This window comes from Bos indicus, chromosome X (genome assembly GCF_029378745.1).
Source record: "Bos indicus isolate NIAB-ARS_2022 breed Sahiwal x Tharparkar chromosome X, NIAB-ARS_B.indTharparkar_mat_pri_1.0, whole genome shotgun sequence".
NCBI classification, from domain to species: Eukaryota; Metazoa; Chordata; class Mammalia; order Artiodactyla; family Bovidae; genus Bos; species Bos indicus.
In genome coordinates, this window is record NC_091789.1 from 110,842,101 (window position 1) to 110,866,260 (window position 24,160).

Below are 24,160 nucleotides of genomic sequence, written 5' to 3' on the forward strand. Positions count from 1 at the left end.
TCACCTTTCACCACCCACCAAAAAAGCAAACCAGAGACGTTTGCCCAAAAGTGGCAACATATATTAATGACAAAGGGCAGGAAAAAATTATTAACATTTACTGGTGGTAACGCTACAGAATAGGGAAGGACTTCTTTAAATTGTATCTTCTGAGACAATGGAGATTCGATGTGGATTTTTGCCTTCATTATAGTGTTTTATAGTCTGTGTTCCTAAGAACTGGGTCAGATTTTGCATTATGTCTGTGATTTATCTTGGAATGTCCAATATTTACAGTCCTATAATGCCACGTTAATACTGGAGTTTTTAAGTTAGAGGAGGCTTTTTTAATTGAAATGATAACAACTCTCCCCCCATACCATACATTCTATACACACTTCAATGTGACTCATTTTTTTTCAAAATGAATTCATCTGTAATTTCCCCTGCTGCAGTTTCATCCTCCCACTTCACACACAACTTTTAACCTGGCCCAAAGCAGCAAAAGAGGCATTCTATATTTTCTGATTCTCCAGAGCTGAATTTCCAGACGTACAAGCTGGATTTAGAAAAGGCAGAGGAACCAGAGACCAAGTTGCCAACATCCAATGGATCATAGAAAAAGCAAGGGAATTCCAGAAAAACATCTACTTCTGCTTCACTGACTTCATAATTTACATTCGTTATCTTATAAATAAATTCACTCTTATAAATAAATTCATTACCTTATAAATTTGTTATCTTATAATTTACACTGCTTCATAATTTACATTCGTTATCTTATAAATAGCCTTTAACTGTGTAGATCACAGCAAACTATGGGAAATACTTAGAGAGATGGGAATACCAGACCATCTTACCTGTCTCCTGAGAAACCAGTATGCAGGTCAAGAAGCAACAGTTAGAACTAGACATGGAACACGGACTGGTTCAAATTTGGGAAAGGAGTATGTCAAGGTTGTATTTTGTCACCCTGTTTATTTAACTTCTGTGCAGAGTACATCATGCAAAATGCATGGCTGGATGAAGCTCAAGCTGGAATCAAGATTGCCAGTAGAAATATCAACAACCTCAGATAGGCAGATGACACCACCCTAATGGCAGAAAGCAAAGAAGAACTAAAGAGCCTCTTGATGAAACTGAAAGAGGAGAGTCAAAAAGCTGGCTTAAAAGTCAACATTCAAAATACTGAGATCATGGCATCTGGTCCCATCACTTCATGGGAAATAGATGGGCAAAAAAATGCAAACAGTGACAGACTTTATTTTCTTGGGCTCCAAAATCACTGCAGACGGTGACTGCAGCCATGAAATTAAAAGCTACTTGCTCCTTGAAGAAAAGCTATGACAAACCTACACAGCATATTAAAAAGCAGAGACATCACTAGGGTGACAAAGGTCCGTCTAGTCAAAGCTATGGTCAGTTGTTGGAGAAGACTCTTGAGAGTCTTGGACAGTAGGAAGAGCAAAGCAGTCCATCCTAAAGGAAATCAACCCTGAATATTCATTGGAAGGACTGATGCTGAAGCTGAAGCTCCAGTGTTTGGCCACCTGATGTGAAGAACTGACTCACTGGAAAAGACCTTGATGCTGGGAAAGACTGAAGGCAGGAGGAGAAGGGGGTGACAGAGGATGAGATGGTTAGATGGCATCACCGACTCAACAGACATGAGTTTGAACAAACTCCAGGAGATAGTAAATGACAGGGAAGACTGGCAGGCTGCAGTCCATGGGGTCACAAAGAGTCAGATATGACTGAGCAACTGAACAATAAACAACCAACCAGAGTAGTTTATCATTTGTTATCTTATATAACAAGGTGCTTCCTTAATTGAAATTTTAATTTGTTTTTAGGTAAGCGAAGTTGCTTGTTAAAAGCTGTTTGGGTCTTGTTTTTAAGTTCATGCAGTACAGCTTTATTTGTTTGAAAAAACTGCAAATAGCCTGAAAGTCTACCAATTAGAAGACTTGCAGTTAACTAAGTGACAGTATCTTCATTCTTTGAAATACTCTGCAGCTGAAATAAGAACAGAAAGCCCTATGAATTGATTGTAAAGATATCCTGTTAGGCGGGGGGGGGGGGGGGGATTTCCTGTTAAGTGAAAAAAAAATCAAAGAGCAAAACATTGTGTATTGTATGCTACCATTTATGTAGAAAGGAAGGAAATATGCATATCTATACACATATCTTTGGCTCCATCCCTTCATTCTTTCTGGAGTTATATCTCCACTGATCTCCAGTAGCATATTGGGCACCTACCAATCTGGGGAGTTCCTCTTTCAGTATCCTATCATTTTGCCTTTTCATACTGTTCATGTGGTTCTCAAGGCAAGAATAGTGAAGTGGTTTGCCATTCCCTTCTCCAGTGGGACCACATTCTGTCAGACCTCTCCACCATGACCCGCCCGTCTTGGGTAAGATGGTAGGTGTTGCAAGAGGGCGTCTGAGGGCAGACACACTGAAACTAATCACAGAAAACTAGCCAATCTGATTACACGGACCACAGCCTTGTCTAACTCAGGCAGGATACATTATTGTTATATAGACCTACTCCCATAATTTACATTTTAAGATAACAGGATTAGCCAGAAGGTTTAATCCAGAGACTGTCCTCAGGCAGGATACATTATTGTTATATAATCCTAAGGAATGTAGAGGATGAAAAAGTTTGTCCTTTCTTCCTCCTTGAGAATTCTAGACCCCTTTCTCCTGATTCCAAAATTCTCCAAGCCAGGCTTCAGCAATATGTGAACAGTGAACTTCCAGATGTTCAAGCTGGTTTCAGAAAAGGCAGAGGAACCAGAGATCAAATTGCCAACATCCGCTGGATCATCGAAAAAGCAAGAGTTCCAGAAAAACATCTATTTCTGCTTTATTGACTATGCCAAAGCCTTTGACTGTGTGGATCACAATACACTGTGGAAAATTCTGAAAGAGATGGGAATACAGACCACCTGACCTGCCTCTTGAGAAACCTATATGCAGGTCAGGAAGCAACAGATAGAATTAGACATAGAACAACAGATGGGTTCCAAATAGGAAAAGGAGCACGTCAAGGCTGTATATTGTCACCCTGCTTATTTAACTTATATGCAGAGTACATCATGAGAAACGCTGGGCTGGAAGAAGCACAAGCTGGAATCAAGATTGCCAGGAGAAATATCAATAACCTCAGATATGCAGATGACACCACCCTTATGGCAGAAAGTGAAGAGGAACTAAAAAGCCTCTTGATGAAAGTGAAAGTGGAGAGTGAAAAAGTTGGCTTAAAGCTCAACATTCAGAAATGAAGATCATGGCATCTGGTCCCATCACTTCATGGGAAATAGATGGGGAAACAGTGGAAACAGTGTCAGACTTTATTTTGGGGGGCTCCCAAATCACTGCAGATGGTGACTGCAGCCATGAAATTAAAAAATGCTTACTTCTTGGAAGGAAAGTTATGACCAACCTAGATAGCATATTGAAAAGCAGAGACATTACTTTGCCAACAAAGGTCCGTCTAGTCAAGGCTATGGTTTTTCCAGTAGTCATGTATGGATGTGAGAGTTGGACTGTGAAGAAAGCTGAGCACTGAAGAATTGATGCTTTTGAACTGTGGTGTTGGAGAAGACTCTTGAGAGTCCCTTGGACTGCAAGGAGATCCAACCAGTCCATTCTGAAGGAGATCAACCCTGGGATTTCTTTGGAAGGAATGATGCTTAAGCTGAAACTCCAGTACTTTGGCCACCTCATGTGAAGAGTTGACTCATTGGAAAAGACTCTGATGCTGGGAGGGATTGGGGGCAGGAGGAGAAGGGGACAACAGAGGATGAGATGGCTGGATGGCATCACTGACCCGATGGACGTGAGTCTGAGTGAACTCCGTGAGTTGGTGATGGACAGGCAGGCCTGGTGTGCTGCGATTCATGGGGTCGCAAAGAGTCAGACACAACTGAGCGACTGAACTGAACTGATACATGCATCTATACGTATAGAGAGAGATATTGGTGGCTCAGCAGTAAAGAATCTGCCTGAAATGCAGGAGACGTGGGTTCAATCTCTGAGTCAGGAAGATCCCCTGGAGAAGGAAATGGCACCCCAGTAGAATACTAGTATTCTTGCCTGGAGAACTCTATGACAGAGGAGCCTGGTGGGCTATAGTCCATGGGGCCGCAAAAGAGTTGCACAGGACTTAGGGACTAAATAACAACAAATTGACTTGTATGGACATACAGACATTTCTGAAAGAAACACAAGAAACTGATAAAATTAGTTGCTCTAGGGGAGAGGATCTGGGTGGCTGAAAACCAGTGTAGAAGGCAGACTTTCTCTTATACACCCTTTGATATCTTTTGAATTTTGAAGCATGTAAATGTATGAGTTGTTCAAAAAAGAAATGATGAAAATTTAAAAACAAACAAAAAGGAAAGCAAAACAATAGAAGTATTGACCTTGGCTCACCGGGATCCCTGAACCACCTCTCCTAGCTATGACAGACAGCCCAGCGGAGGGGTATAACAAGACCTTCTTTTGTGGCTGGATGTGGCTTAAATCCCATCTCCAGCTAAAGACAAAGGAAGATGTTGAGGGGGGAGACAGTCAGTTATGGGAGATTATCAGGAAGAGCACAGTAAACAAGGTGGTATCTTGAGCCATTTCAGGGAGTTACTCAGTATTCCTGGGGCTCTTTTATGAATACAGGAGATATTCATGTTACTAAACTTCTATTTGTTTTTCTCCTGTTCATCTGCCTTTTATTACAGCAGGTTCTCAGCCAAGACCCCTGGAGAAGGAAATGGCAACCCACCCCAGTATTCTTGTCTGGGAAATCCCATGGACAGAGGAGCCTGGTGGGCTAGAGTCCATGGGGTGGCAGAGAGTTGGACACAACTGAGCACTTGTCAGCAACAGCTCAGCCAAGAACCAGAGGGTGGAGGGAAAATGATTTTCAGTCCCCTACAGACTGAATGATATGAAAGTATCCTGTTAGTTACTTTGGGAGTGATATTCGTATTGCAGTTATGTTTACAAGGATTCTTTCTCTTTAAAAGATAGGTATTTGTGGATTTGAAGTATTTGTGGATAAAAGAATATGATGGCTGGGATTTGCTTTACAAAATTCAGTAGGATCATATAAGGGAAAAGAATTTGAAGAAAAAAAATATATAAAACTGAATCACTTGACTGTACACCTGAAGCATTATAAATCAACTATACTTCAATTTTTAAAAAATAAAACTGATTATGGAATTCCCTGGTGGTCCAGTGGTTAGGACTCCACACTTTCACTGCTGAGGGCCCACGTTTAATCCCTGGTCGGGGAACTAAGATGCCACAAGTCACCTGGTGCAGCCAAAAAAATGAATAGCAAAATAAAATTGCTTATATATAAAGCCAAAGAAATATCCAGTAGGGAGGACATGGGGGAAGGAAAAAGTGAGTGGGGTATAGATGAAGTGAGATTGGACATAAATGGATACTAATTATGCTGGCTGATGGGTACCTGGGGTTCACTGTGTTATTTTCTCTTTTTTGTGTAAGTTTGAAAATGTTAAAAAAAATGCAAAAAAAAAAAAAAAAAATGCCCACAAAGACCATGTGAACTTATTTAACCCCAAATCAAGTGTAAAACCTGCCCTACCAAGTTTGTGTCTATACTATTTGTTCCTGGGCTAGGTTGATCTTTTTGATCTCTTCGTCTCCCTGAAGTGAAGATCTTGTTTAAACTGACACTTCAGCCCAGCGCCTGAGTTTCTTGCTGGGCACATGGAGGCAGCAGAAGAAAGAGGTTTTAAAGGGAGAGTCCTGGGCACATTCATATTATATGTACCCGGGGGGTGCTAGTGGTAAAGAATCCACCTGCTGATGCGGGCTTGATGCCAGGGCCAGGAAGATCCCCTAGAGGAGGAAATGGCAACCTGATGGAATTCCAGTTGAGCTATTTCAAATCCTAAAAGATGATGCTGTACAAGTGCTGCACTCAATATGCCAGCAAATTGGGAAAATGCAGCAGTGGCCACAGGACTGGAAAAGGTCAGTTTTCATTCCAATGCCAAAGAATGCTCAAACTACCGCACAATTGCACTCACCTCACACGCTAGTAAAATAATGCTCAAAATTCTCCAAGCGAGGCTTCAACAATGTGTGAAGCATGAAATTTCAGATATTCAAGGTGGTTTCAGAAAAGGCAGAGGAACCAGAGATCAAATTGCCAACACCTGCTGGATTATCAAAAAAGCAGGAGAGTTCCAGAAAAACATCTATTTCTGCTTTATTGACTATGCCAAAGCCTTTGACTGTGTGGATCACCATAAACTGTGGAAAATTCTGAAAGAGATGGGAATACCAGACCACCTTACCTGCCTCTTGAGAAATCTGTATGCAGGTCAGGAAGCAACAGTTAGAACTGGACATGGAACAGCAGATGGGTTCCAAATAGGAAAAGGAGTACGTCAAAGCTGTATATTGTCACCTTGCTTATATAACTTATATGCAAAGTACATCATGAGAAACGCTGGGCTGGAAGAAGCACAAGCTAGAATCAAGATTGCTGGGAGAAATATCAATAACCTCAGATATGCAGACGACACCACCCTTATGGCAGAAAGCGAAGAGAACTAAAGAGCCTCTTGATGAAAGTGAAAGTGGAGAGTGAAAAAGTTGGCTTAAAGCTCAACATTCAGAAAACTAAGATCATGGCATCTGGTCCCATCACTTCATGGGAAATAGATGGGGAAACAGTGGAAATAGTGGCAGACTTTATTTTTGGGGGCTCCCAAATCACTGCAGATGGTGATTGCAGCCATGAAATTAAAAGATGCTTACTCCTTGGAAGAAACGTTATGACCAACCTAGACAGTATATTAAAAAGCAGAGACATTACTTTACCAACAAAGGTGTGTCTAGTCAAGGATGTATGGATGTGAGAGTTGGACTATAAAGAAAGCTGAGCACTGAGGAATTGATGCTTTTTAACTGTGGTGTTGGAGAAGACTCTTGAGAGTCCCTTGGACTGCAAGGAGATCCAACCAGTCCATCCTAAAGGAGATCAGTCCTGAATATTCATTGGAAGGAATGATGTTGAAGCTGAAACTCCAATACTTTGGCCACCTGATGCAAAGAGCTGACTTATTTGAAAAGACCCTGATGCTGGGAAAGATTGGAGGTGGGAGGCGAAGGGGATGGCAGAGGATGAGATGGTTGGATGGCATCACCGACTCAATGGACACGAGTCTGAATAACCTCTGGGAGTTGGTGATGGACAGGGAAGCCTGGCGTGCTGCAGTCCATGGGGTCACAAAGAGTCGGACACAACTGAGTGACTGAACCAAACCTGGGCACAAGCCCGGAGCCCCCATCTGGGCACAGCCGCTTAGAAGTGGGCAAGTTACTCAGCTTCACTCTGCCTTAGTTTCCTCATACATGCAACAGGAATAAAGAAAATAATATCCCCCCAAGGCCTGTTAGATGCTTGTGAACCGTGGTGTTGGAGAAGACTCTTGAGAGGCCCTTGAACTGCAAGGAGATCAAACCAGTTAGTCCTAAAGGAAATCAGTCCTGAATATTCATTGGAAGGACTGATGCTGAAACTGATGCTCCAATACTTTGACCACCAGATATGAAGAACTGACTCATTGGAAAAGACCCCGAGGCTGGGAAAGACTGAAGGCAGGAGGAGAAGGGGACGACAGAGATGGATGAGATGGTTGGATGGCATCACCAACTCGATGGACATAAGTTTGAGCAAGCTCTGGGAATTGGTGATGGACAGGGAAGCCTGGTGTGCTGCAGTCAGTCCATGGGGTTGCAGAGAGTCAGATATGACTAAGCGACTGAACTGAAGGTCTGTTAGAAGGATTAGAGAAGATGCTATACAGAGTTTTAGTATAATGCCTGACATAAGGCTCAAAATTGTTGATTATTATTAATATCAGGCACTCAAAGAATACTTCTTGAATATGAATGCTTGGATGAATAAAGCTGTGTGAGAGACAGGATCATTACACAATCTATCATTTTGTAATCTGCCTTATTTTGAAAACATATTTAAATAGCACAGGGAACTATATTCAGGATCTTGTAATAGCCTATAAGAGATAAGAATCTGAAAAAGAATATGTGTATATATATAACTGACTCACTCTGCTGTACACCTGAAACCAACACAACATTTAAATCAACTCTACTCTGCTCACAAAGTTTTTAAAAACATTCGATATCTTCCAATAGCCTTGGTTGTCAAAGAAAGCTTTGAAATAGTTCAAATTTGCCATACAGTTTTTTTTTTATGTGTGGTTTAACTTATTAATTTGGGGTCTTATTGGCAATAATAGTGCACAGCCAGAAGAATTCATGGTGAAAAATGTATTATTTAGCATACACTTTTTGGTATTCTATAGTTTCAAACTTCAGGGATTTCTTAATGAGAAATGTGAGGTTGATACATCTGGCTAATTGATTGTTGAGAAGGATAGATACTTGTTAAACATAAAATGGGGATATATTTTTCCTATGCTTTGTTAATTTAGAAAAATTAATTCAATTAAGACTCAATTCTGGGGACAAGGGGAGATCACGGGGTGTCCATCAATGGGTGTAACGTTTCAGTCATGCAAGATGAAGTTCTACAGAATTCCCTGGTGGTCCAGTGGTTAGGGCTCAGTACTTTCACTGCCAAGGGCCAGGGTTCAATCTCTGGTTGGAGAACTAAGATCCTATAAGCTGTGCATGGTGCGGTAGAAAAAAAATAAAAAGATGAAGTTTTAGAACTCTGCGGTATAGCCCTGTAGCTATAGCTAACAATATTGTATTGTGAGGGCCTTCCCTGGCAGTCCAGTGGTGAAGACACCACACTTCCACTGCAGGGGACATGAGTTCCATCCGTGGTCAGGGAATTAAGATCCCACATGCCATGTGGTGCAGTCCAAAAAAAAAAAAAAATATATAGTAGCGTGCACTTAAAAATTCAAGAGGGACTTCCCTAGTGGTCCAGTGGTTAAGAACACACCTGCCCATGGAGGGGACACAGGTTCAATCCCTGGTCTGGGAAGATCTCACATGCCACAGGGCAACTGAGCCCGTGCACTGCAACTCCCGAAGCCTGCGCATCCTAGAGCCAGTGCTCCAAAACAAGAGAAGCCTCCACAGTGAGAAACCCACGCACTGCAACTATAGAGAAGCCCGCCCGCAGCAGCAAAGACCCAGTGCAGCCATAAACAAATAAATGAAACAATTATTTAAAAGACAGTTTAAGAGGGTATATCTCATGTTAAGTGTTCCTACCACAATTAAAAAAAAGAGAGAGACTCAACTTTAAAGCTTCTGGGCAGAAGTCTGTTCATGCTTAAGTTTTTCAGGAAGCAGTAAACATCAAAAAAGGTGTTGAGCTCAAGAAAGCACCTATTGCTGCCTATCAGATCATCTCAAAATTTAGTGACTTAAAATAACAATAATCATTTTAATATTATTCCTCATGGCTCTAGGGGCTCACAGGGCCCAGCAAAAAGGGGGTGAGTAGGGAGGTTAGACAGTACAAGCATGACAGAAGAGGGGCAACAGTTTTGAATGAGAGCAGAGTTGGCTATGGAAGTTGCTAAGTCCTGCCCCCAAGGCCACAGGTGCAAGGACTTGCACCAAGGCCAGAAGAGCAGAGCCCAGAACCAAGGTCACCTCCAAAGCTGACTGAGCCCCTTTGTAACCATCACCAAAAGCCCACTGATCATCACTAACAAGCTTCCTGACTCCCAATTAGGTGAAGATGCCCACTCCAGTAAATACCCTATAGTGCCCCAACCAACCACCTAATGCCAGCCTTCTAGCAGAAATTTCCTTTGTCTTGAGGCTCTAAAAAGGAAAAAGGAAAGTGAAGTCGCTCAGTTGTGTCTGACTCTTTGTGACCCCATGGACTGTAGCCTACCAGGCTCCTCTGTCCATGGGATTTTCCAGGCAATAGTACTGGAGTGGATTGCCATTTCCTTCTCCAGGGGGGCTATAAAAGTTGGCTGCTGCTGCTGCTGCTGCTAAGTTGCTTCAGTCGTGTCCGACTCTGTACGACCCCAGAGATGGCAGCCCACCAGGCTCCCCCGTCCCTGGGATTCTCCAGGCAAGAACTCTGGAGTGGGTTGCCATTTCCTTCTCCAATGCATGAAAGTGAGAAGTGAAAGTGAAGTCGCTCAGTCATGCCCGACTCTTTACGACCCCATGGACTGCAGCCTACCAGGCTCCTCTGTCCATGGGATTTTCCAGGCAAGACTACTGGGGTGGGGTGCCATCGCCTTCTCTGTGTATTTGTCTACTTCTTGTTTTTTCACTAGAGTGTAGTTCTAGAACTTAAGCACAGGAGTTTCAGTCCACAAAATCTGTTGACTCTCCCTGGTCTGTCAGGAGTTGTCGGCCCGCTGCACCCACAGTGCCCACATAATCTCTGCTCTTTGTTCTTAATAAACTCACTCCTTTCTGCAATACTCTGTGTCCGGAAATTCCTTTCCATCCTGCACTCGCACTGTCTCAACAGAAGTGACATGGAAGCCTGGGAGATGCTGGCGAGTAGAGATTGTAGAGAAAAGTCAAGGGGCTGGAGATGGGGCCAGAAACACATGCCCATGTCTTTTATGTTCCACAGACAGGTTAGGCTGGTGTGGTGTGGTTTTAGAACACGTTTGCAAACCCTTTGACACAGCAAGATATGGAATCTAATTCCCCTCTCTCTGAATGAGGGTTGGCCTTAGAGATTCCATTCTAATGAATAGAATTTGGCAGAAGCAATGTTGCATGACTTTTGAGGCAAGATCATGACAGCCTATATGACTTCTGCCTAATTCTATCCCTTTGGGAATACATACCTTTACAGCCCTGAGCTCCCATATAAGAAGTCTGTTACAGGCTTCCCTGGTGGCTCAGTGGTAAAGAATCCACCTGCCAATGCAGGAGACATGGGTTTGACCCCTGATCCAGGAAGACCCTACATGCTGTGGAGTAAGTAAGCCCATGTGCCACAACGATTGAGCCTGTGCTCTAGAGCCCGGGAGCCGCAACTACTGAGCCCATGTGCCCTGGAGCTTATACTCCGCAATAAGAGAAGCCACCGCAATGAGAAGCCTGTGTACAGAAACTAGAGAGAAGCCCGAGTAGCAATGAAAACCCAGCACAGCCCCAAATAAATAATATAAATTGATTCTCTTAAAAAAAATAGAAATTGGTTACCCTGAAGCCACCATGCAGAGAGACCATATAGAGGGATGCCCAAGAAGCCCAGTTATACCAGCTTCCACGTGTGCTAAGTCTTCCCAGCTCAGGTATTGAACATACAAGCGAAGAAGCCTTTAAGATGTCCCCAGCCTCAACATTTTTTCTATTTTTTAATGGGAGGCTATTGTTTTACAACAATGTGTTGGTTTCTGCTGTACAACAGTGCAGATCAGTCACAATTATATATCTCTCCTCCCCATTGAGCCTCCCTCTCCCCCTCTCATCCCACCCCTCTAGGTCATCACAGAGCACCAGGCTAGACTCCGGGTGCCATACAGCAACTCCCCACTGGCTATCGGTTTTACACATGATAGCATATGTATGTCGATGCTACTTTCTCAGTTCATTCCACTCTTCTCCTTCCTGCTCTCTGTCCACAAGTGTGTTATCTACATCTGTCTCTCCATTCCTTCCCTGCACAGCCTCAACATTAATAGACACATATAAAGCATTGTGCCCAATAGAAGATACGTTCTATTGAAGCAACTGTGGAAAATTTATAAAAAATTTACCAAGGCTTAGTGTTCAAAGAAAACTTGAATATATTTCCCAAAAGGAATCATATAAGCCATATTATCTGACCATAATATGATAAAATTAGAAAGTAACAAGAACAAATAGCCCCTAACTCAACATTGTAAATCAACTATACTTCAATTAGAAAAAAAAAAAAAAAAAGAACAAATAGCCCAAATAACCTATCTTTTGGAGATCTAAAAATATCCTTTCCCTCACATAAATCAACAAGAATAAGCAAATGTTTTATCTAGGAAGGGGAAGTTGCAATATTAATTTAATGATAACCAAAGGGGAATCTTTAAATAGGAAGATGAGTTACTAAAACACAAATCAAATGAAAACTTAAAAAACAGTAAGGAGAATCTATGATGATTGCTTAATTTGGAGGCTTAGTGACCCAGGTTCTTTCCACATTTCTACTCTGCCATCCTCAGTTGTCAGTGCCTCTCCTCATGCTCACAAAATGGCTGCATCAGCTCCAGGTATCACATTCTCACACAACATTCCAAGGCCAGAAGGGAGGAGTCTTATCTCTTTCCTTGTGCTCCTCTTTGAAAGGAAAACCTTCCTTGAAGCCTCCCAGCAGACTTCTCTATCTTAATCTTTGGTCAAAATTGCACACTTCTTTTCCTGACTTCCCTGGTGGCTCAGACGGTAAACCATCTGCCTACAATGTGGGAGACCTGGGTTCAATCCCTGGGTTGGGAAGAGCTCCTGGAGAAGGGAATGGCAACCCACTCCAGTATCCTTGCCGTACTCTCTCCCAAAAAAGCAGCTCAAAGAAATATTTTTATTTTTTGAGTCCCTGGTGGCTCAGATGGTAAAGTGTCTACCTACAGTGCGGGAGACCTGGGTTCGATCCCTGGGTGAGGAAAATCCTCTGGAGAAGGAAATGGCAACCCACTCCAGTTCTCTTGCCTGGAAAATCCCATGGACGGATGAGCATAGTAGGCTACAGTCCATGGGTTCGCAAAGAGTCGGACACGACTGAGTGACTTCACTTCACTTCTTTTCCTGAACCAATCACTGGTAAGGGAAATGGAATTACTAACTGCGTAATTAGTTTTAATTGTCAGGATTCACTGCCAGCTCCACTCCTGGGCTGGGGAGGGGCCCAGCTTTTCCTGAGTCACAAAGCCTTCCATAAATGAACACTATCTAGGTTTTGTAAGAGAATGGCTGTGGGGTAAGAGACCGATAATGATAGTCATAACCTGTCCCTTGAGGCAGCCACTTGCATCAAAACATAATATATTCTTTCTCCTTTTAAAGTACTTCACCAGTCTGTATGAACAAAACTTTCTCAAATATTAATAGATCTATTAAATGATAAATCAAACAAATTATAGTTTCAAAGACAGTGAACTTAAAAATTTCCTGGACATTCTGGTACCATACATTCTGGTACAATTTCAACTTAAAATTCTAAGTCTACACCAGTAACACATTTTAAGCACAGTCACGAGGCTGTTACTTGAATTGACTATATCTGCTTAAACATTACACATACATAAAGTGCCCAGTTTGCCCAGATTCTTATGAGAAAGTATGGGCTACTCTTAAACATTTCTAAATTTAATTAGAAATCTTCCCTGGGTCAAAAGATGTTACTCAGTAAGGAACATGGTTATCATCCCAGTGAAATGAAGTTATTTTTGACCTGAAATTTTGGCCACACATGAGCTCAGGAAAGGCAGAGAGTGGGGCAATTCCTCTCACACCCACTAAGGAAACCATTATATCATCTTCTCAGCATGCTTGAGGTTGCAAAAGGAATGTGTGTCAACATTTAGAGTTGCTATGTCAATGATTATATAACTCCAAGGGGTGGTCTTGGGTCCCTGACATTACCTAATTCTTCAACCTTCTCACTTAAATCAACAAGGCCCCCCAGCTTGAGTATCCCACTAGAGTCTTTGTTTCTTGAATTCTTAAAAGGTATGTATATATTTTCCTGAAGAAGACTCTTGAAAGTCTCCTGGACTGCAAGAAGATCAAACCAGTCAATTCTAAAGGAAATCTACCCTGAATATTCACTGAAAGGACTGATGCTGAAGCTGAAGCTCCAGTACTTTAGTAACCTGATGCAAAGAGCTGACTCATTGGAAAAGACCCTAATGCTGGGAAAGATGGAGGGCAGGAGAAGGGGGTGACTGAGGATGAGATGGTTAGACAGCATCACCAACTCAATGGACATGAACTTACGCAAATTCTGGGAGACAGAAGAGGACAGGGAAGCCTGGAGTGCTGCAGTCCATGGGGTCACAAAGAGTTGGACACGACTGAATAACAACATATATCTTCCTGCCTAGGTATAAAGACCTTTGAACTTTACAGGAATTCTGCATTCTTTCATGGTCTCAGGACACTCGATACTTCCGAAAAGATACTCAACTGAATGCTGGAAATCTCACATGGTTTGTCTGATTTGTGATCACAGCATATAAGGTCCACTCTACTGGTGTTAAATACCATTGGATTGTAGAGAAAATACTTTAGAAAGGTGACTGAATAAGTTTGTGATCAGAGTAGACCTAGTGTTGTATTACAAATGAGGAAGAAAACAGGAAGGGAGGGTGAAAGAGATGGGGAGAGCGAGAGTGACAGGCACAGGCTTTGTGCCTGATTGGGTTTCACTAGAAGTAGAACCAGATCTTGATTCTAAGTGTCCCAGGGCAGCTTGGAGAAGGGAGAGAGGCCATCTCCTTACAATTTACAGGGCTCACAGGGTATGCTTGCCACACACCACTCATCTCTGCACAAGCTTCTCACACAAGCCTCGGAGGGCTGATAGACTGGTATTCTGGTATTCTTCATGCCAGGCCTCTGTCTAAAGAACTCAGGCCATTTATTCAAATTAGTCATCCTCAGCCCCACCCCCCATCTCAACATCTAATCTCTTATATCCCAGAATTCTGCCTGAATCTGGTCTCTTGCCTCAAATCCCAAACCCATGCCTTGGTTTGAGCCTCATCATCTCTTTCCAGAACTCATGCAGTGGCCTCCTCCCTGGCCTGCCTCCAATCGTTCCCCCTTTTCCCATGGTGCTCCACTGCTAGAAAACCTCCTCTGGCTTCCAGGCTTTGGCATCAGATCAAAACACCTCAGCCTGGCACTCACATTGCATGCACCCTAGGCTCCAGCCTCTGGGAACCTCTCCCCATAACGTCTACAATATCTGGTGTCCTTGGAGGCGTGGCTTCCTCTGCCTGAAAGACTCTTCCCCTGGTCTACTTGGTGATCGCTTACTTGCCTTTTAAGAGCTAGTGCATACATCACTTCCTCCAGGAAGCCTCTCCAGCGTGAAACTGATCCTGCTTATCTGTCTCTGCATCCCCAGAGACTAGCACACTGCTGGGCTTATGCAAGGTATTCAAAAAAGATTTGATGAATGCATGAATGCACGAATAAATGAGCGACTTTGACCATTGTGGTAGATTGCCATTTGGTGAGGCCTGATGAACTGTACTCACGCCCTTGTGCAGTCTCTCCCACACTGACTCTGGGCTGGGAAGTGACACCTGTCAATTTCCGCTCACAGCTCAGTGAAGTGGTCACATGGCCCTGCTCAGCTGGAAAACAGAGGCATGAGTGGTGGCAGGCAAGTGTGATGCCAGAGCGCTAAGTCAGGACTGGTCAAACACCGACTAATTCTTCTTCTTTGGCTCTCTGAGTCCTAGATTTCTACCTTTCTAATAATAACAGGCATTTGTATAGAATTATGCTTCATGCAAAATAATCCCACATACATGATCCTTGCCAGACTGCTCTTAGATAACGCTATTGTCATCGTATTTCATAGATGAGAAAACTTGTCAATCTCCCAGCTAGTTAATGAGGAAGTTGGGGTTCAAACTTCAATGCCAGGCTGTTTCATCAGCCACAGCAGCCTTGGGTTTGTCACAGTCCAGGCATTTCATCAGGAAGATTTCCCTGAAAGAGCCAAATACAAGGAACAGACTGGGCCTGGGTTAATTTTTAGGAAAGTGAAAATGTTAGTCACTCAGTCATTTCCAACTCTTTATGACCCCATGGACTGTTGCCCACCAGGTTCTTCTGTCCATGGGATTCTCCAGGCAAGCCCACTGGAGAGGGCTGCCATTCCCTTCTCCAGGGGATCTTCCTGACCTAGGGGTTGAACTCAGGTCTCCTACATTACAGGCAGATTCTTTACCATCTGAGCCACCATGGAATCCCAACTTGAATGTCTTTCCCACTCTCTATCCTAATTCACTTAGTTTCAAAATATAGAAAGATAGAGACAGAGAGAGAAATCTGCTGGTCAACTTGGGTCACATGTTCATCCCTGTAATGGGAAGACAGGGTCACGTCATTGGTAGCTGCATGGATAGAAAGAAATCACTCCTAAGGAAGAGGAATGCTATTACCAGAAGAAGATGGCCAGGCATGCTGTGCAGACAAAACCCAAAGATGCACACTCTAAGTTTGGAATTAGTGTTAGGGCTTCCCTCATAGCTCAGTCAATAAATCTGCCTGCAGTGCAGGAGACCTGGCTTCAATTCCTGGGTCAGGAAGATCTCCTGGAGAAGGAAATGGCAACCCACTCCAGTATTCTTGCCTGGAGAATCCCATGGACAGAGGACCTGGCGGGCTATAGTCCATGGAGTCACAAGAGTTGGACACGACCTGGCGACTAAACCACCATGGGTTGAATTTGGGCTTCTCCCGTGGTTCAGCGGTAAAGAATCCACCTGCAATGCAGGATAAACAAGAGAGGCAGGTTCGATCCCTGGGCCAGGAAGATCCCCTGGAGAACGGTATGGCAACCCACTCCAGTATTCTTGCCTGGCGAATCCCATGGACAGAGGACCTGGCAGGCTACAGTCCATGGGGTCACAGAGAGTCAGACACGACTGAAGTGACTTAGCACTCACATGGGTTGAATTGTGTTCCCCTCATCCCAAAAGATATGTTGGTATCCTAATTTGTAGAACCTGAGAATGTGGCCTTATTTGGAGACAGAATCTTTACAGAAGTAATCAAGTTAAAATGAGGTCACTAAGATGGGCCTTGATCGAATATGATTGTTATCCTTAAAGAAAGGGGAAATTTGGACACAGAAACATGTACGGAAGGAGAACAGCAACTGAAGATGAAGGCAGAGATGGAGGTGTTGCTTTTACATGCCAAGGGATGCCAAAGACTGCCAGCAAAGCACCAGAAGCTAGGGGAGAGACCTAGGACAGATTCTCCATCTCACCCTTGGAACCAATGCTGCCCACACCTTGATCTTGGACCTCTGGCCTCCAGAATGGTGAGACAATACATTTCTGTCATTCAAGCCACTCAGCGTGTGGTCCTTTGTTATGGCAGCCCTAGCGAACGAAAACACCATGCTGGACAGAGTGGGATTCTGACAAAGGCTGTTATCGTCCCTCTCCAACACTGATCCATTTCTGCCTCTTCGCCTATGTCCTTTGCCCGTCAGCTCTTACATCAGTGTTCTTCCCCAGCCACTCATCTCTGTCAAACCTCCAGCCAGCAAGACCACTGTTCCCCCAACATGGCTGCATGTGTGTTTGGATCCCAGAATCCTCCTGTCTCCAAAGCAAAGAGTAGTCCTTCCCCTAAGGAGGGGGGGAAAGGTGCGTGGTTATGTCTGGGCCTTACCCACATGGGTTCTCCTCTGTGTCGCTCACCTCCAGGTGGGCTACAGGACTGAGTGGCTTGCTGTTGCTGCTGCTGCTGCTGCTGCTGCTGCTAAGTCGCTTCAGTCGTGTCTGACTCTGTGCGACTCCAGAGACAGCAGCCCACCAGGCTCCCCCGTCCCTGGGATTCTCCAGGCAAGAACACTGGAGTGGGTTGCCATTTCCTTCTCCAATGCATGAAAGTGAAAAGTGAAAGTGAAGTCACTCAGTTGTGTCCGACTCCTAGCGACCCCATGGACTGCAGCCTACCAGGCTCCTCCATCCATGGGATTTTCCAGGCAAGAATACTGGAGTGGGGTGCCATCGCCTTCTCTGGAGTGGCTTACTAGCCCCTGCCTTAATTTAGCTAGGGATTGAGGGGGTGGGAGGATAGGAAAGGAAAGTGAGAAAATCTGAGATGGGAAAAGGGGGGACTCTGAACCAAGATTTTGATTTGGCTTCCTGATGCCTAGTAAGCTGTCACAGGATGAGAAAACCATACTCTCTAGTGTCACTACACACTTGGAATGCTCTTCATTTCCCTTGAGACTCTCCTTCAGTTTTGACACAATTCCTCTGGATAATTACAGCCCATCTGGATACTGCTAAAGAATGTAGTGGGGCTGAAAGTGGTTGATGTGGACAGCGGGGGCAGAATGACCCACATGGGCTGCAGAGGACCTTGCGCTGTCTGGCTTAGATGGGCAAGAAAAAAAAAAAAAATTGAAATATCATGTGGCCTTAGTAATGGGAATAGCCAGCTAGTCAGGGAGCTGCTGGAACAGCCTTGTTATCTAAATTCTGGAAGGGGCTCACTCTTTCCTAGAAGGTCTAAGAGAGGACCCAGTCCACGCAGAGGAGGCTGTTTAACTCAGTAACTGGGCAGAAACTGCAGACATTGAATCACTTGCTTTCAGTGGCATCTCTGTCACCCATTAGCTGGGTGACCTTGGAGTGGTGGGCACGGTGATGTGAAGGGGTCCAAGTACCCCTTCACAGAAGGAGGTGTCACCCTTTCTTTGCTCTATCTGCAGGACTACTGGCAGACAGCCCTCAGCCCTTCAAGGCGTCCTTGTCTCCAGAGACCTCACCAAGGTCACAGCCATCCACTGACTGATGGCTGCTGGTAGAAAAGTCCGCCATCTTGGGACAACTCCCAAGGGCCAGTCTCGCTCTGGAGCCTCCTATTGGGGTGGCCAAGGCTGTCACTGGGCCTGCATCACAGCTGACTTTCGCCTCTGGCCTACCTCCCCTGCTTCCTTGTCCTCCTTTTCAGAAGAAAGAAAGAAAGAAAGAAAGTGAAGTTGCTCAGTCGTGTCCGACTCTTTGTGACCCCATGGACTGTAGCCCACCAGGCTCCTCTGTCCATGGGATTATCCAGGCAGGAATACTGGAGTGGGTTGCCATTTCCTTTTCCAGGGCATCTTCCCGACCCAGGGATCGAACCCAGGTTTCCTGCATTGGAGGCAGACTCTTTACCATCTGAGCCACCCAGGAATCCTTTTCAGGGAGATTTACTAAACACCCCACCTGCTCACCTCTGTCCCAGAGGCTCCTTCCTGGGAACCCAAAACCTAACAGGTGAGTTAATTTACCCCCCCATCCCCACCCACCCCCGCCACCTGGCTTCCTTTATCTTCAAAGTAGTTGTGCCACCGCCTTCTTGGTGGTTGGTTACACAGATTAGATGAGAGACTGTCCCCCGCCCGCCATCCTGGTCCTGTTTGTGGGGAGGAGTGGGGAAGCCGCAGGGACCTGGGAGTGACTCTCATTAGAATGTTTAGAGGCTGGAGCCCGCTGACTGGAAATGACAGCCAGGCTCTGCAAGGGATTGTTTCGGGCTTTAAATCGGCACCTAAATGAGGGCTGTCAGGCTACGCTTGTGCCTCTGGAAACATGTCCCGTGTTTGCCTGAGTCCCTCCTGCTGTGGTGGCGTGACAATCCACGATGGCGTGACCAGCTACAGGGTGGCTGTTGAAGGGAGGGGGCAGGGCAGCAGGGTCCCCAGGGTGGGGTGCCATCTCTGCAAGAGACATTTCTAATTTCTTTTGAGCCGCAGGGGGTAGTAGCCTGGAGTTAGGGCAGGAGATCTCCGCTCCTCAGGGTGCCCAGCAGGATGGAGGGTATGTGTAAGCACCAGCACTGTCACCAACACTTCCCCAATCCCTCTGAAAGTGGCAGCCGTGAGAATGTCAGCTTGCACTTCCAGCAGAGGACATCACGTCCTCCTCTTAGGAGGCCCTGGTGGGCGGGGAACTCCAGAGGGGCCTGCGATTCTTCTGGCCTGAGGGATAGCACTGGCTTCCAAAATTGTTATTTTTCTCTTATGGAACTTGTACAAAATTCACCTTCAGACTAGCCATTGGAGAAAAAGGTAAAAACACACTAAGTATGCACACACACGTGTGCACACATAAAAAGAAAAGGACAAAAGGAAAAAAAAGTAATTGGCTATTCTGACACCTAGAGATAAAAAACATGACATTTGGGGGCATTCCCTTACATACTTCACTCTTTATATTTTCATATCAATATGCTATAGAGTCACCTATACCCTGGTGGCTCAGACAGTAAAGAATCTGCCTACAATGCAGGAGACCTGGATTCGATCCCTGGGTCAGGAAGATCCCCTGAAGAAGGGCATGGCAACCGACTCAGTATTCTTGCCTGGAGAATCCCATGGACAGAGGAGCCTGGTGGGCTACAGTCCATGGGACCGCAGAGTCAGACACGACTGACTGACCAACACTTACTTTCTTACACCTACACCCCTTTAAGGTATGTCGGTTGAACCCTATACCTTTCCAGAGCAAGGAAAACGTTTCCATAATAGAGATGAAGATGAGCAGAAAACCACCAGCACCCCCAGAACTCTCCTCCGCTAATGCTCCCAGGAGTAACCAGTTTCCTAATTTTCTAATGCCATTGAAGTAATGTTACCTATTTTTAAAGTTCATATAAACAGAATCATATAGTATTAAAAAAAAAAAAGAACAGAGGTGATACTGTTTACCAGTTCACTCAAAGATTGAACTTCAGATGGAAACAAATCTATTTCCTCAGTTGCTTTCAATTCCAATGTGTCTCTCCAATCTTGTCAAGCGATGCCAGCGTGTAGGGTACCTGTTTTTCACGCGGTGTGGTCCTGATATGCTAGCAAACTACTGCAGGAGGAACTCACCTCAAGAAACAGGGACCTTGCTGTGGAGGATTTAGTGCTGAGCTTCCAATACTTTGCCAACCAAGTTATTTTCAAGGGCGATTATGACTATTTGGTGATTTTCCTCTCATTGCCTGTCTTTAGAAGCTACCCCCTCCAGAGGGTGCAATTTCACTGTACATCTGTTTACAACATTCAGGATGTTTCCAATATTCCAGTAAGAACTCAGATGCTGAGAAGTACATCCTGGTCCATAATACATGGGCCCTCTCGGCCAGTCATTTCTTTAGAATAAATTTCTAGAAGTAGATGTGATGGCTTATTTCATGTGTCAATATGACGGGGCCCTTGTAGGGCCTGGGTATCTGGTTAAACAATATTTCTGGGTGTTTCTGTGAAGTGAAAGATGCTCAGTCGTGTCCGACTCTTTGCAACCCCATGGACTATACAGTCCCTGGAATTTTCCAGGCCAGAATACTGGAGTGGGTAGCCTTTCCCTTCTCCAGGGCATCTTCCCAACCCAAGGATCGAACCCAGGTCTCCCTCATTGCAGGAGGATTCTTTACCAGCTGAGCCACCAGGGAAGCCTAAGAATACTGGAGTGGGTAGCCTATCCCTTCTCCAGCAGATCTTCCCAACCCAAGAATCAAACCGGGGTCTCCTGCATTGCAGGTGGATTCTTTACCAGCTAAGCTATCAGAGAAGCCCATTTCTGTGAGGGTATTTCCAAATAACGTTGGCATATGAATTGGCAGACTGAATAAAGCAGGTCCCCCTCTCCCCACAATGTGGGTGGGCCTCATCTAATCCACGGAGGGCCTGAGTAGAACAACAACAACAAAAAAAAAAACAGAGAAAGGGAGAAACTGCTCTCTGCCAGATGTGAGCTGAAACTGGTTTTCTGCCCTTGGATCGGAGCTTACACCGTGGGACTTGGCCTCCAGAATCATGTGAGCCAGTTCCTTATAATAAATCTTGTTCATTGGCCCCTGTGTGTTCATTCTCCCTATCTTTATCCACTACCTTCGAAGTCAGAGAGAATCAGCTCCAACTCCAGTCCCACCTTTTACTTGCCAGCCAGTTTCTGAACCTCTCACAGCCTTACTTAGCATCCACATTGTAAAACGGAGTCCCTGACACTTTCTACTGTGAGGTTTTTGTGAAGATTAAAAGCAATTAGTTCAGTGCTCATATAGTAATGTGTGTGTGTGTGCTTAGTTGCTCAGTCGTGTCTGACTCTTTGAGACCCCATGGACTGCAGCCCGTCAGGCTCCTCTGTCCATGGGGATTCTCCAGGCAAGAATACTGAGTCAGTTGCCATGCCGTCCTCCAGGGGATCTTCCCAACCCAGGGATCGAACCCAGGTCTCCTTCACTGCAGGCGGATTCTTTACCACCTGAGCCACCAGTAAAAACACAGTTAAATGTAATTTCAATGGCTATCAAATGAATATATATATATGTGTGTGTGTGTGTGTAGGCATGTATAATCGCCCCACATTGGTTCTGTTTCTTTGGAAACCCTAACACTAACCCTAACAACTCCTCTAAAAACAGTGGTAGGGGCTTACAGTCCCACTATCTGTGTAGAATGTCTTTTTTTCCTCTTGCTTGCCAACACTGAGTTATCACTCAAAGGAATATCAGTGTAAGAAGTCTTTTTTTTTTTAAATGTAGACTGGGAACTTACCTGTGGTCCCGTTGCTAAGACTTCATGCTCCCAGTGCAGAGGGCTCAGGTTCGATCCCTGGTCAGGTCATTAGATCCCACAAATAAGAGTTTGCATGCCAAAACTAAAATTCCTGCTTGACGCAACGAAGATCGAAGATCCTGTGTGCCACAACTCAGACCTGGCGCAGCCAAATTAATAAAAAATAAATATTAAAAAAATTTGGTCCACATACTTTGTACATCATTCAAGCAGTACAAAAAGGTTTACAGTTAAAAGGTAACTATCTTGGTGCCAAAAAGGTTTGGGACCACTGCCCTAAAGCATCATTGAGGAGCCAGTATATGTGAATCATTGAGGTAACAAGCGTTAGAATTGTAAGAGCCATGTAGAATAATAAAAACTTGTATTGGCAGGGGTTAAAAAGGGGTACCTAGTGAATTAGATTTGATATGTTAGGATTTTTTTCCTCAATTCTTAGGCAATTAAGAGCAAGGTGTTTTTCTTTTAGAGTAAGCATTTACTTTTTATTTTCACTTTTGTATTTTACTGTATTAATGTGTGTGTGTGTGCGCGTGCACGCGCACACATACCTGTGGCTCAATCGTGTCTGAAACTCTTTGTGACCCCCATGGACCTCCAGGTTCCTCCATTCATAGAATTTTCCAGGCAACAATACTGAAATGGGTTACAATTTCCTTCCCCAGGGGAATCTTCCGGACCCAGGGATTGAGCCCACATCTCCTACGTCTCCTGCATTGGCAGGCAGGTTCTATCACTGTGCCGCCTGGGAAGCCCTTACTCTATTAAACCTGGCCTTTATTTAGGTTAGAGACATGCTTGATTATTTCTTGTCTGAAATTTAATGTAAATGTCTTTTGGAGGTTCTTGATTAGCTTGATGAATTTATTTCTCTTCTTTAACCATATTTGGACTATAGTGTCAACCAATACAACAAGTGAATTGATTTAAATGATTTTTGGCAAGTCTTTAATTCTCTGCAGAGCAGATATTTTTCTTTTTTGAACACACAAACATTTGTTTCTAGCCTGGTTATTAAGAAAATAAAAGAATCTTCCTTTTCAAAAAAAAAAAAAAGGTAACTATCTATCCCCCGTTCCCTTAATTCTCTTCCTGAGAAGAAACTGTTAACTGTTTCTTGAGTCTCCTTCTGGAAACATCCTAGGCCTGCACTGGCCCATATGGTGGCTAGCAATCATATATGGCTACTGAGTGCATGAACTATAGCTATTCCAAATTGAAATGTACTATTACTGTAACATACACCCTGGATTTTGAAGACTTCAAACACAAGATAGAATGTAAAATGTCTCATGAATAACTGTTCGAATGGATTAGATGTTGAACTGATATTTTGCTATACTGAGCTAAGTAAATATCATTAAAATTCATTTCAGTTATTTCTCCTTTTTTTTCCCAATGTGGCTACTAGAGAGTTTTGAGTTCCACTGTGGCTTGCACTCTAACTCTATTGACTGCAGCTGTTCCATGCACATTGAAGTGTTTGCTCATAAGGCCTTCCTTCCCCTTTTCTTTAACTCAAATGGTGGCATCTCGGGCTTATGGCAGGAGAAACACCCAATCATGGCTATGGTTTGTACATTGCTGGGTGCGACTCGGCAGCACCGCTGCTGCTAAGTCGCTTCAGTCATGTCTGACTCTGTGCGACCCCATAGACGGCAGCCAACCAGGCTCCCCTGTCCCTGGGATTCTCCAGGCAAGAACACTGGAGTGGGTCGCCATTTCCTTCTCCAGTGCATGCAAGTGAAAAGTGAAAGTGAAGTCGCTCAGTCGTGTCTGACTCTTAGCGACTCCATGGACTGCAGCCCACCAGGCTCCTCCGTCCATGGGATTTTCCAGGCAAGAGTACTGGAGTGGGGTGCCATTGCCTTCTCCGCAGCAGCACTGGCCCAAGCTAAACATTCGTGGGCTGCG

The 24,160-nt window shown here is 44.4% G+C and overlaps 1 long non-coding RNA gene across 1 annotated transcript in view; it reads right to left on the reverse strand.

The window, feature by feature from the left end:
• LOC139181070 (uncharacterized) overlaps positions 1 to 24,160 on the reverse strand; it is a 40,818-nt gene that overhangs the window by 9,950 nt on the left and 6,708 nt on the right. Inside the window, exon 2 of the long non-coding RNA XR_011565198.1 lies at positions 22,226 to 22,385. This is a non-coding gene — a long non-coding RNA (uncharacterized lncRNA). The remainder of the gene's footprint in view (positions 1 to 22,225; positions 22,386 to 24,160) is intronic.